General features: G+C 51.1%; 13 pseudogenes; all 13 read left to right on the forward strand.

The window, feature by feature from the left end:
• The first annotated feature begins 292 nt into the window (after positions 1-292).
• LOC130335795 (5S ribosomal RNA) lies at positions 293-412 on the forward strand (annotated as a pseudogene).
• A 681-nt stretch (positions 413-1,093) lies between these two features.
• LOC130332901 (5S ribosomal RNA) lies at positions 1,094-1,213 on the forward strand (annotated as a pseudogene).
• Positions 1,214-1,295: 82 nt separating this feature from the next.
• On the forward strand, positions 1,296-1,415 carry LOC130352643 (5S ribosomal RNA; annotated as a pseudogene).
• Positions 1,416-2,292: 877 nt separating this feature from the next.
• Positions 2,293-2,412, forward strand: LOC130323081 (5S ribosomal RNA; annotated as a pseudogene).
• A 1,684-nt stretch (positions 2,413-4,096) lies between these two features.
• LOC130328811 (5S ribosomal RNA) lies at positions 4,097-4,216 on the forward strand (annotated as a pseudogene).
• An 884-nt stretch (positions 4,217-5,100) lies between these two features.
• Positions 5,101-5,220, forward strand: LOC130323092 (5S ribosomal RNA; annotated as a pseudogene).
• A 1,287-nt stretch (positions 5,221-6,507) lies between these two features.
• On the forward strand, positions 6,508-6,627 carry LOC130346746 (5S ribosomal RNA; annotated as a pseudogene).
• A 284-nt stretch (positions 6,628-6,911) lies between these two features.
• On the forward strand, positions 6,912-7,031 carry LOC130352408 (5S ribosomal RNA; annotated as a pseudogene).
• A 1,485-nt stretch (positions 7,032-8,516) lies between these two features.
• On the forward strand, positions 8,517-8,636 carry LOC130352506 (5S ribosomal RNA; annotated as a pseudogene).
• A 757-nt stretch (positions 8,637-9,393) lies between these two features.
• Positions 9,394-9,513, forward strand: LOC130352470 (5S ribosomal RNA; annotated as a pseudogene).
• Positions 9,514-9,785: 272 nt separating this feature from the next.
• Positions 9,786-9,905, forward strand: LOC130336015 (5S ribosomal RNA; annotated as a pseudogene).
• Positions 9,906-11,181: 1,276 nt separating this feature from the next.
• LOC130352998 (5S ribosomal RNA) lies at positions 11,182-11,301 on the forward strand (annotated as a pseudogene).
• A 284-nt stretch (positions 11,302-11,585) lies between these two features.
• On the forward strand, positions 11,586-11,705 carry LOC130352410 (5S ribosomal RNA; annotated as a pseudogene).
• The last annotated feature ends 1,499 nt before the right edge of the window (positions 11,706-13,204 follow it).

Raw genomic sequence — 13,204 nt, forward strand, 5'->3', positions numbered from 1 at the left:
CGTTGACATTTTGCTCTGTTGCCGCCTTCCGTTCCGATTCCGAAAAGGATTTATTGATGCTTAAATGCACAGTATAAAGGGCGAGAAGCTGTCAACGGCCATCCTAAGCTGAACGCGCCTGCTCTCGTCAGATCGCAGACTGCTACCCAGCTTAGGGCCCGGTAATTACCAGCATGGGAGACTGGCTGGGAATCCCGGCTGCCGTTGACATTTTGCTCTGTTGCCGCCTTCCGTTTCGATTCCGAAAAGGATTTATTGATGCTTAAATGCACAGTATACAAAATGTGAAGCTGTCAACGGCCATCCTAAGCTGAACACGCCTGCTCTCATCAGATCGCAGACTGCTACCCAGCTTAGGGCCTGGTAAGTACCAGCATGGGAGACTGGCTGGGAATCCCGGGTGCAGTTGACATTTTAATCTGTTGCCGCCTTCCGTTCCGATTCTGAAAAGGATTTATTGATGCTTAAATGCACAGTATACAGGGTGTGAAGATGTCTACGGCCATCCTAAGCTAAATGCGCCTGTTCTCGTCAGCTCGCAGACTGCTTCCCAGCTTCGGGCCTGGTAAGTACCAGCATGGGAGACTGGCTGGGAATCCTGGGTGCAGTTGACATTTTGCTCTGTTTCTGCTCCGATTCCGAAAATTATTTATTGATGCTTAAATCCACAGTATACAAAGTGTGAAGCTGTCAACGGCCATCCTAAACTGAACGCGCCTGCTCTCGTCAGATCACAGACTGCTACCCAGCTTAGGGCCCGTTAAGTACCAGCATGGGAGACTGGCTGGGAATCCCAGGTGTCGTTGATATTTTGCTCTGTTGCCGCCTTACGCTCCAATTCCGAAAAGGATTTATTGATGCTTAAATCCACAGTATACAGGGTGTGAAGATGTCTACGGCCATCCTAAGCTGAATGCGCCTGTTCTCGTCAGATCGCAGACTGGTACAGATCTTAGGGCCCGGTAAGTACCGGCATGGGACACTGGCTGGGAATCCCGGCTGCCGTTGACATTTTGCTCTGTTGCCGCCTTCCGTTCCGATTCCGCAAAGGATTTATTGATGCTTAAATGCACAGTATAAAGGGCAAGAAGCTGTCAACGGCCATCCTAAGCTGAACGCGCCTGCTCTCGTCAGATCGCAGACTGCTATCCAGCTTAGGGCCCGGTAAGTACCAGCATGGGAGACTGGCTGGGAATCCCGGCTGCCGTTGACATTTTGCTCTGTTGCCGCCTTCCGTTTCTATTCTGAAAAGGATTTATTGATGCTTAAATGCACAGTATACAAAATGTGAAGCTGTCAACGGCCATCCTAAGCTGAACGCGCCTGCTCTCGTCAGATCGCAGACTGCTACCCAGCTTAGGGCCCGGTAAGTACCAGCATGGGAGACTGGCTGGGAATCCCGGGTGCAGTTGACATTTTGCTCTGTTGCCGCCTTCCGCTCCGATTCGGAAAATTATTTATTGATGCTTAAATGCACAGTATAAAGGGCGTGAAGCTGTCAACGACCATCCTGAGCTGAACGCGCCTGCTCTCGTCAGATCACAGACTGCTACCCAGCTTAGGCCCGGTAAGTACCAGCATGGGAGACTGGCTGGGAATCCCAGGTGTTGTTGACATTTTGCTCTGTAGCCGCCTTCCGCTCCGATTCCGAAAAGGATTTATTGATGCTTAAATCCACAGTATACAGGGTGTGAAGCCGTCTACGGCTATCCTAAGCTGAATGTGCCTGTTCTTGTCAGATCGCAGACTGCTGCCCGGCAAGTACGGGCATGGGAGACTGGCTGGCAATCCAAGGTGCTATTGACATTTTGCTCTGTTGCCGCCTTCCTCTCCGATTCCGAAAAGGATTTATTGATGCTTAAATGCACAGTATAAAAAGCATGAAGCTGTCAATGGCCATCCTAAGCTGAACGCGCCTGCACTCGTCCGATCGCAGACTGCTACTCAGCTTAGGGCCCGGTAAGTACTGGCATGGGAGACTGGCTGGGAATCCTGGGTGCTGTTGACATTTTGCTCTATTGCTGCCTTCCGCTCCGATTCCGAAAAGAATTTATTGATGCTTAAATCCACAGTATACAAGGTGTGAAGCTGTCGACGGCCATCCTAAGCTTAACTCGCCTGCTCTCGTCAGATCGCAGACTGGTACAGATTTTAGGGCCCGGTAAGTACCGGCATGAGACTCTGGCTGGGAATCCCGGCTGCCGTTGACATTTTGCTCTGTTGCCGCCTTCCCTTCCGATTCCGAAAAGGATTTATTGATGCTTAAATGCACAGTATAAAGGGTGAGAAGCTGTCAACGACCATCCTAAGCTGAACGCGCCTGCTCTCGTCAGATCGCAGACTGCTACCCAGCTTAGGGCCCGGTAAGTACTGGCATGGGAGACTGGCTGGGAATCCCAGGTGCCGTTGACATTTTGCTCTATTGCTGCCCTCCGCTTCGATTCCGAAAAGAATTTATTGATGCTTAAATCCACAGTATACAAGGTGTGAAGCTGTCGACGGCCATCCTAAGCTTAACGCGCCTGCTCTCGTCAGATCGCAGACTGGTACAGATCTTAGGGCCCGGTAAGTACCGGCATGGGACACTGGCTGGGAATCCCGGCTGCCGTTGACATTTTGCTCTGTTGCCGCCTTACGCTCCGATTCCGAAAAGGATTTATTGATGCTTAAATCCACAGTATACAGGGTGTGAAGATGTCTACGGCCATCCTAAGCTGAATGCGCCTGTTCTCGTCAGATCGCAGACTGGTACAGATCTTAGGGCCCGGTAAGTACCGGCATGGGACACTGGCTGGGAATCCCGGCTGCCGTTGACATTTTGCTCTGTTGCCGCCTTCCGTTCCGTTCCGATTCCGAAAAGGATTTATTGATGCTTAAATGCACAGTATAAAGGGCGAGAAGCTGTCAACAGCCATCCTTAGCTGTATGCGCCTTCTCTCGTCCGATCGCAGACTGCTACCCAGCTTAGGGCCCGGTAAGTACCAGCATGGGAGACTGGCTGGGAATCCCGGCTGCCGTTGACATTTTGCTCTGTTGCCGCCTTCCGTTCCGATTCCGAAAAGGATTTATTGATGCTTAAATGCACAGTATACAAAATGTGAAGCTGTCAACGGCCATCCTAAGCTGAACGCGCCTGCTCTCGGCAGATCGCAGACTGCTACCCAGCTTAGGGCCTGGTAAGAACCAGCATGGGAGACTGGCTGGGAATCCCGGGTGCAGTTGACATTTTAATCTGTTGCCGCCTTCCGCTCCGATTCGGAAAAGGATTTATTGATGCTAAAATGCACAGTATAAAGGGCATGAAGCTGTTAACGGCCATCCTAAGCTGAACGCGCCTGCTCTCGTCAGATCGCAGACTGCTGCCCAGCAAATACGGGCATGGGAGACTGGCTGGCAATCCAAGGTGCTATTGACATTTTGATCTGTTGCAGCCTTCCTCTCCGATTAAAAAAAATATTTATTGATGCTTAAATCCACAGTATACAAGGCATGAAGATGTCAACGGCCATCCTAAGCTGAACGCGCCTGCTCTCGTCAGATCGCAGACTGCTACCCAGCTTAGGGCCCGGTAAGTACTGGCATGGGAGACTGGCTGGGAATCCCGGCTGACGTTGACATTTTGCTCTGTTGCCGCCTTCCGTTCCGATTCCGAAAAGGATTTATTGATGCCTAAATGCACAGTATAAAGGGTGAGAAGCTGTCAACGGCCATCCTAAGCTGAACGCGCCTGCTCTCGTCAGATCGCAGACTGCTTCCCAGCTTAGGGCCTGGTAGGTACCAGCATTGGAAACTGGCTGGGAATCCTGGGTGCAGTTGACACTTTAATCTGTTGCCGCCTTCCGCTCCGATTCGGAAAAGGATTTATTGATGCTTAAATGCACAGTTTAAAGGGCGTGAAGCTGTCAACGGCCATCCTAAGCTGAACGCGCCTGCCCTCGTCAGATCGCAGACTGCTACCCAGCTTAGGGCCCGTTAAGTACCAGCATGGGAGACTGGCTGGGAATCCCGGGTGCAGTTGACATTTTGCTCTGTTTCTGCTCCGATTCCGAAAATTATTTATTGATGCTTAAATCCACAGTATACAAAGTGTGAAGCTGTCAACGGCCTTCCTAAGCTGAACGCACCTGCTCTCGTCAGATCGCAGACTGCTACCCAGCTTAGGGCCCGGTAAGTACCAGCATGGGAGACTGGCTGGGAATCCCAGGTGTTGTTGACATTTTGCTCTGTAGCCGCCTTCCGCTCCGATTTGGAAAAGGATTTATTGATGCTTAAATCCACAGTATACAGGGTGTGAAGCCGTCTACGGCTATCCTAAGCTGAATGTGCCTGTTTTTGTCAGATCGCAGACTTTTACCCAGCTTAGGGCCCGGTAAGTACCAGCATGGGAGACTGGCTGGGAATCTCAGGTGTTGTTGACATTTTGCTCTGTAGCTCTGTAGACATTTTGCTCCGATTCCGAAAAGGATTTATTGATGCTTAAATCCACAGTATACAGGGTGTGAAGCCGTCTACGGCTATCCTAAGCTGAATGTGCCTGTTCTTGTCAGATCGCAGACTGCTGCCCGGCAAGTACGGGCATGGGAGACTGGCTGGCAATCCAAGGTGCTATTGACATTTTGCTCTGTTGCTGCCTTCCTCTCCGATTCCGAAAAGGATTTATTGATGCTTAAATGCACAGTATAAAAAGCATGAAGCTGTCAATGGCCATCCTAAGCTGAACGCGCCTGCACTCGTCCGATCGCAGACTGCTACTCAGCTTAGGGCCCGGTAAGTACTGGCATGGGAGACTGGCTGGGAATCCTGGGTGCTGTTGACATTTTGCTCTATTGCTGCCTTCCGCTCCGATTCCGAAAAGAATTTATTGATGCTTAAATCCACAGTATACAAGGTGTGAAGCTGTCGACGGCCATCCTAAGCTTAACTCGCCTGCTCTCGTCAGATCGCAGACTGGTACAGATTTTAGGGCCCGGTAAGTACCGGCATGAGACACTGGCTGGGAATCCCGGCTGCCGTTGACATTTTGCTCTGTTGCCGCCTTCCCTTCCGATTCCGAAAAGGATTTATTGATGCTTAAATGCACAGTATAAAGGGTGAGAAGCTGTCAACGACCATCCTAAGCTGAACGCGCCTGCTCTCGTCAGATCGCAGACTGCTACCCAGCTTAGGGCCCGGTAAGTACTGGCATGGGAGACTGGCTGGGAATCCCAGGTGCCGTTGACATTTTGCTCTATTGCTGCCCTCTGCTTCGATTCCGAAAAGAATTTATTGATGCTTAAATCCACAGTATACAAGGTGTGAAGCTGTCGACGGCCATCCTAAGCTTAACGCGCCTGCTCTCGTCAGATCGCAGACTGGTACAGATCTTAGGGCCCGGTAAGTACCGGCATGGGACACTGGCTGGGAATCCCGGCTGCCGTTGACATTTTGCTCTGTTGCCGCCTTACGCTCCGATTCCGAAAAGGATTTATTGATGCTTAAATCCACAGTATACAGGGTGTGAAGATGTCTACGGCCATCCTAAGCTGAATGCGCCTGTTCTCGTCAGATCGCAGACTGGTACAGATCTTAGGGCCCGGTAAGTACCGGCATGGGACACTGGCTGGGAATCCCGGCTGCCGTTGACATTTTGCTCTGTTGCCGCCTTCCGTTCCGTTCCGATTCCGAAAAGGATTTATTGATGCTTAAATGCACAGTATAAAGAGCGAGAAGCTGTCAACAGCCATCCTTAGCTGTATGCGCCTCCTCTCGTCCGTTTGCAGACTGCTACCCAGCTTAGGGCCCGGTAAGTACCAGCATGGGAGACTGGCTGGGAATCCCGGCTGCCGTTGACATTTTGCTCTGTTGCCGCCTTCCGTTCCGATTCCGAAAAGGATTTATTGATGCTTCAATGCACAGTATACAAAGTGTGAACCTGTCAATGGCCATCCTAAGCTGAATGCGCCTGCTCTCGGCAGATCGCAGACTGATACCCAGCTTAGGGCCTGGTAAGTACCAGCATGGGAGACTGGCTGGGAATCCCGGGTGCAGTTGACATTTTAATCTGTTGCCGCCTTCCGCTCCGATTCGGAAAAGGATTTATTGATGCTTAAATGCACAGTATAAAGGGCGTGAAGCTGTCAACGGCCATCCTAAGCTGAACGCGCCTGCTCTCGTCAGATCGCAGACTGCTACCCAGCTCAGGGCCCGGTAGGTACCAGCATGGGAGACTGGCTGGGAATCCCAGGTGTTGTTGACATTTTGCTCTGTAGCCGCCTTCCGCTCCGATTCCGAAAAGGATTTATTGATGCTTAAATCCACAGTATACAGGGTGTGAAGCCGTCTACGGCTATCCTAAGCTGAATGTGCCTGTTGTTGTCAGATCGCAGACTGCTGCCCGGCAAATACGGGCATGGGAGACTGGCTGGCAATCCAAGGTGCTATTGACATTTTGCTCTGTTGCTGCCTTCCTCTCCGATTCCGAAAAGGATTTATTGATGCTTAAATGCACAGTATAAAAAGCATGAAGCTGTCAATGGCTGTCCTAAGCTGAACGCGCCTGCTCTCATCAGATCGCAGACTGCTACCCAGCTTAGGGCCTGGTAAGTACTGGCATGGGAGACTGGCTGGGAATCCCGGGTGCCGTTGACATTTTGCTCTATTGCTGCCTTCCGCTCCGATTCCGAAAAGAATTTATTGATGCTTAAATCCACAGTATACAAGGTGTGAAGCTGTCGACGGCCATCCTAAGCTTAACGCGCCTGCTCTTGTCAGATCGCAGACTGGTACAGATCTTTGGGCCGGTAAATACCGGCATGGGACACTGGCTGGGAATCCCGGCTGCCGTTGACATTTTGCTCTGTTGCCGCCTTCCGTTTCCGATTCCGAAAAGGATTTATTGATGCTTAAATGCACAGTATAAAGGGCGAGAAGCTGTCAACGGCCATCCTAAGCTGAACGTGCCTGCTCTCGTCAGATCGCAGACTGCTACCCAGCTTAGGGCCCGGTAAGTACCAGCATGGGAGACTGGCTGGGAATCCCAGGTGCAGTTGACCTTTTGCTCTGTTGCCGCCTTATGCTCCTTACGCTTACGATTTATTGATGCTTAAATCCACAGTATACAGGGTGTGAAGATGTCTACGGCCATCCTAAGCTGAATGCGCCTGTTCTTGTCAGATCGCAGACTGTTACCCAGCTTAGGGCCTGGTAAGTACCAGCATGGGAGACTGTCTGGGAATCCCGGGTGCAGTTGACACTTTAATCTGTTGCCGCCTTCCGCTCCGATTCGGAAAAGGATTTATTGATGCTTAAATCCACAATACACAGGGTGTGAAGCTGTCAATGGCCATCCTAAGCCTGAACGTGCCTGCTTCTCCTCAGATCGCAGACTGCTGCCCGGCAGTTACCGGCATGGGAGACTGGCTGGCAATCCAAGGTGCCGTTGACATTTTGCTTTGTTGCCGCCTTCCTCTCCGATTAATAAAAATATTTATTGATGCTTAAATCCACAGTATACAAGGCGTGAAGATGTCAACGGCCATCCTAAGCTGAACGCGCCTGCTCTCGTCAGATCGCAGACTGCTACCCAGCTTAGGGCCCAGTAAGTACTGGCATGGGAGACTGGCTGGGAATCCCGGGTGCAGTTGACATTATGCCCTGTTGCCGCCTTCCGTTCCGATTCCGAAAAGGATTTATTGATGCTTAAATGCACAGTATAAAAAGCATGAAGCTGTCAATGGCCATCCTAAGCTGAACGCGCCTGCTCTCGTCAGATCGCAGACTGCTACCCAGCCTAGGGCCCATTAAGTACCGGCATGGGAGACTGGCTGGGAATCCCGGGTGTAGTTGACATTTTGCTCTGTTGCCGCCTTCCGTTCCGATTCCGAAAAGGATTTATTGATGCTTAAATGCACAGTATAAAAATCATGAAGCTGTCAATGGCCATCCTAAGCTGAACGCGCCTGCTCTCGTCAGATCGCAGACTGCTACCCAGCTTAGGGCCTGGTAAGTACTGGCATGGGACACTGGCTGGGAATCCCGGCTGCCGTTGACATTTTGCTCTGTTGCCGCCTTCCGTTCCGATTCCGAAAAGGATTTATTGATGCCTAAATGCACAGTATAAAGGGCGAGAAGCTGTCAACGGCCATCCTAAGCTGAACGCACCTGCTCTCGTCAGATTGCAGACTGCTACCCAGCTTAGGGCTCAATAAGTACCGGCATGGGAGACTGGCTGGGAATCCCGGGTGCAGTTGACATTTTGCTCTGTTGCCGCCTTCCGCTCCGATTCCGAAAAAGGATTTATTGATGCTTAAATGCGCAGTATGAAAATCATGAAGCTGTCAATGGCCATCCTAAGCTGGACGCGCCTGCTCTCGTCACATCGCAGACTGCTACCCAGCTTAGGGCCCGGTAAGTACTGGCATGGGAGACTGGCTGGGAATCCCGGTTGCCGTTGACATTTTGCTCCTATGCCGCCTTCAGTTCCGATTCCGAAAAGGATTTATTGATGCTTAAATGCACAGTATACAAAGTGTGAAGCTGTCAACGGCCATCCTAAGCTGAACGCGCCTGCTCTCGTCAGATCGCAGACTGCTACCCAGCTTAGGGCCTGGTAAGTACCAGCGTGGGAGACTGGCTGGGAATCCCGGGTGCAGTTGACATTTTAATCTGTTGCTGCCTTCCGCTCCGATTCGGAAAAGGATTTATTGATGCTTAAATGCACAGTATAAAGGGCGTGAAGCTGTCAACGGCCATCCTAAGCTGAACGCGCCTGCTCTCGTCAGATTGCAGACTGCTACCCAGCTTAGGGCCCGGTAAGTACCAGCATGGGAGACTGGCTGGGAATCCCGGGTGGAGTTGACATTTTGCTCTGTTTCTGCTACGAGTCCGAAAATTATTTATTGATACTTAAATCCACAGTATACAAAGTGTGAAGCTGTCAACGGCCATTCTAAGCTGAACGCGCCTGCTCTCGTCAGATCGCAGACTTCTACCCAGCTTAGGGCCTGGTAAGTACCAGCATGGGAGACTGGCTGGGAATCCCGGGTGCAGTTGACATTTTAATCTGTTGCCGCCTTCCGCTCCGATTCGGAAAAGGATTTATTGATGCTTAAATCCACAATACACAGGGTGTGAAGCTGTCAACGGCCATCCTAAGCCTGAACGTGCCTGCTCTCCTCAGATCGCAGACCGCTGCCCGGCAGTTACCGGCATGGGAGACTGGCTGGCAATCCAAGGTGCCGTTGACATTTTGCTTTGTTGCCGCCTTCCTCTCCGATTAATAAAAATATTTATTGATGCTTAAATGCACCTGGGAATCCCGGGTGCAGTTGACATTATGCTCTGTTGCCGCCTTCCGTTCCGATTCCGAAAAGGATTTATTGATGCTTAAATGCACAGTATAAAAAGCATGAAGCTGTCAATGGCCATCCTAAGCTGAACGCGCCTGCTCTCGTCAGATCGCAGACTGCGACCCAGCTTAGGGCCCGGTAAGTACTAGCATGGGAGACTGGCTGGGAATCCCAGGTGTTGTTGACATTTTGCTCTGTAGCCGCCTTCCGCTCCGATTCCGAAAAGGATTTATTGATGCTTAAATCCACAGTATACAGGGTGTGAAGCCGTCTACGGCTATCCTAAGCTGAATGTGCCTGTTCTTGTCAGATCGCAGACTGCTGCCCGGCAAGTACGGGCATGGGAGACTGGCTGGCAATCCAAGGTGCTATTGACATTTTGCTCTGTTGCCGCCTTCCTCTCCGATTCCGAAAAGGATTTATTGATGCTTAAATGCACAGTATAAAAAGCATGAAGCTGTCAATGGCCATCCTAAGCTGAACGCGCCTGCTCTCGTCAGATCGCAGACTGCTACCCAGCTTAGGGCCCGGTAAGTACCAGCATGGGAGACTGGCTGGGAATCCTGGGTGCCGTTGACATTTTGCTCTATTGCTGCTTTCCGCTCCGATTCCGAAAAGAATTTATTGATGCTTAAATCCACAGTAGACAAGGTGTGAAGCTGTCGACGGCCATCCTAAGCTTAACGCGCCTGCTCTTGTCAGATCGCAGACTGGTACAGATCTTAGGGCCCGGTAAGTACCGGCATGGGACACTGGCTCGGAATCCCGGCTGCCGTTGACATTTTGCTCTGTTGCCGCCTTCCGTTTCCGATTCCGAAAAGGATTTATTGATGCTTAAATGCACAGTATAAAGGGCAAGAAGCTGTCAACGGCCATCCTAAGCTGAACGTGCCTGCTCTCGTCAGATCACAGACTGCTACCCAGCTTAGGGCTCGGAAAGTACCAGCATGGGAGACTGGCTGGGAATCCCAGGTGTCGTTGACATTTTGCTCTGTTGCCGCCTTACGCTCCGATTCCGAAAAGGATTTATTGATGCTTAAATCCACAGTATACAGGGTGTGAAGATGTCTACGGCCATCCTAAGCTGAATGCGCCTGTTCTCGTCAGATCGCAGATTGCTACCCAGCTTCGGGCCTGGTAAGTACCAGCATGGGAGACTGGCTGGGATTCCCGGGTGGCGTTGACATTTTGCTCTGTTTCTGCTACGAGTCCGAAAATTATTTATTGATGCTTAAATCCACAGTATACAAAGTGTGAAGCTGTCAACGGCCATCCTAAGCTGAACGCGCCTGCTCTCGTCAGATCGTAGACTTCTACCCAGCTTAGGGCCTGGTAAGTACCAGCATGGGAGACTGGCTGGGAATCCCGGGTGCAGTTGACATTTTAATCTGTTGCCGCCTTCCGCTCCGATTCGGAAAAGGATTTATTGATGCTTAAATCCACAATACACAGGGTGTGAAGCTGTCAGCGGCCATCCTAAGCCTGAACGTGCCTGCTCTCCTCAGATCACAGACTGCTGCCCGGCAGTTACCGGCATGGGAGACTGGCTGGCAATACAAGGTGCCATTGACATTTTGCTCTGTTGCCGCCTTCCTCTCCGATTAATAAAAATATTTATTGATGCTTAAATCCACAATATACAAGGCGTGAAGATGTCAACGGCCATCCTAAGCTGAACGCGCCTGCTCTCGTCAGATCGCAGACCGCTACCCAGCTTAGGGCCCAGTAAGTACCGGCATGGGAGACTGGCTGGGAATCCGGGTGCAGTTGACATTTTGCTCTGTTGCCGCCTTCCGTTCCGATTCCGAAAAGGATTTATTGATGCTTAAATGCACAGTATAAAAAGCATGAAGCTGTCAATGGCTGTCCTAAGCTGAACGCGCCTGCTCTCGTCAGATCGCAGACTGCTACCCAGCTTAGGGCCTGGTAAGTACTGGCATGGGAGACTGGCTGGGAATCCCGGGTGCCGTTGACATTTTGCTCTATTGCTGCCTTCCGCTCCGATTCCGAAAAGAATTTATTGATGCTTAAATCCACAGTATACAAGGTGTGAAGCTGTCGACGGCCATCCTAAGCTTAACGCGCCTGCTCTTGTCAGATCGCAGACTGGTACAGATCTTTGGGCCGGTAAATACCGGCATGGGACACTGGCTGGGAATCCCGGCTGCCGTTGACATTTTGCTCTGTTGCCGCCTTCCGTTTCCGATTCCGAAAAGGATTTATTGATGCTTAAATGCACAGTATAAAGGGCGAGAAGCTGTCAACGGCCATCCTAAGCTGAACGTGCCTGCTCTCGTCAGATCGCAGACTGCTACCCAGCTTAGGGCCCGGTAAGTACCAGCATGGGAGACTGGCTGGGAATCCCAGGTGCAGTTGACCTGTTGCTCTGTTGCCGCCTTATGCTCCTTACGCTTACGATTTATTGATGCTTAAATCCACAGTATACAGGGTGTGAAGATGTCTACGGCCATCCTAAGCTGAATGCGCCTGTTCTTGTCAGATCGCAGACTGTTACCCAGCTTAGGGCCTGGTAAGTACCAGCATGGGAGTCTGTCTGGGAATCCCGGGTGCAGTTGACACTTTAATCTGTTGCCGCCTTCCGCTCCGATTCGGAAAAGGATTTATTGATGCTTAAATCCACAATACACAGGGTGTGAAGCTGTCAACGGCCATCCTAAGCCTGAACGTGCCTGCTTCTCCTCAGATCGCAGACTGCTGCCCGGCAGTTACCGGCATGGGAGACTGGCTGGCAATCCAAGGTGCCGTTGACATTTTGCTTTGTTGCCGCCTTCCTCTCCGATTAATAAAAATATTTATTGATGCTTAAATCCACAGTATACAAGGCGTGAAGATGTCAACGGCCATCCTAAGCTGAACGCGCCTGCTCTCGTCAGATCGCAGACTGCTACCCAGCTTAGGGCCCAGTAAGTACCGGCATGGGAGACTGGCTGGGAATCCCGGGTGCAGTTGACATTATGCCCTGTTGCCGCCTTCTGTTCCGATTCCGAAAAGGATTTATTGATGCTTAAATGCACAGTATAAAAAGCATGAAGCTGTCAATGGCCATCCTAAGCTGAACGCGCCTGCTCTCGTCAGATCGCAGACTGCTACCCAGCCTAGGGCCCATTAAGTACCGGCATGGGAGACTGGCTGGGAATCCCGGGTGTAGTTGACATTTTGCTCTGTTGCCGCCTTCCGTTCCGATTCCGAAAAGGATTTATTGATGCTTAAATGCACAGTATAAAAATCATGAAGCTGTCAATGGCCATCCTAAGCTGAACGCGCCTGCTCTCGTCAGATCGCAGACTGCTACCCAGCTTAGGGCCTGGTAAGTACTGGCATGGGACACTGGCTGGGAATCCCGGCTGCCGTTGACACTTTGCTCTGTTGCCGCCTTCCATTCCGATTCCGAAAAGGATTTATTGATGCCTAAATGCACAGTATAAAGGGCGAGAAGCTGTCAACGGCCATCCTAAGCTGAACGCGCCTGCTCTCGTCAGATTGCAGACTGCTACCCAGCTTAGGGCTCAGTAAGTACCGGCATGGGAGACTGGATGGGAATCCCGGGTGCAGTTGACATTTTGCTCTGTTGCCGCCTTCCGCTCCGATTCCGAAAAAGGATTTATTGATGCTTAAATGCGCAGTATAAAAATCATGAAGCTGTCAATGGCCATCCTAAGCTGAACGCGCCTGCTCTCGTCAGATTGCAGACTGCTACCCAGCTTAGGGCCCGGTAAGTACTGGCATGGGAGACTGGCTGGGAATACCGGTTGCCATTGACATTTTGCTCTATTGCTGCCTTCCGCTCCGATTCCGAAAAGAATTTATTGATGCTTAAATCCACAGTATACAAGGTGTGAAGCTGTCAACGGCCATCC

Source organism: Hyla sarda, chromosome 1, assembly GCF_029499605.1.
Source record: "Hyla sarda isolate aHylSar1 chromosome 1, aHylSar1.hap1, whole genome shotgun sequence".
Taxonomy (NCBI): Eukaryota; Metazoa; Chordata; class Amphibia; order Anura; family Hylidae; genus Hyla; species Hyla sarda.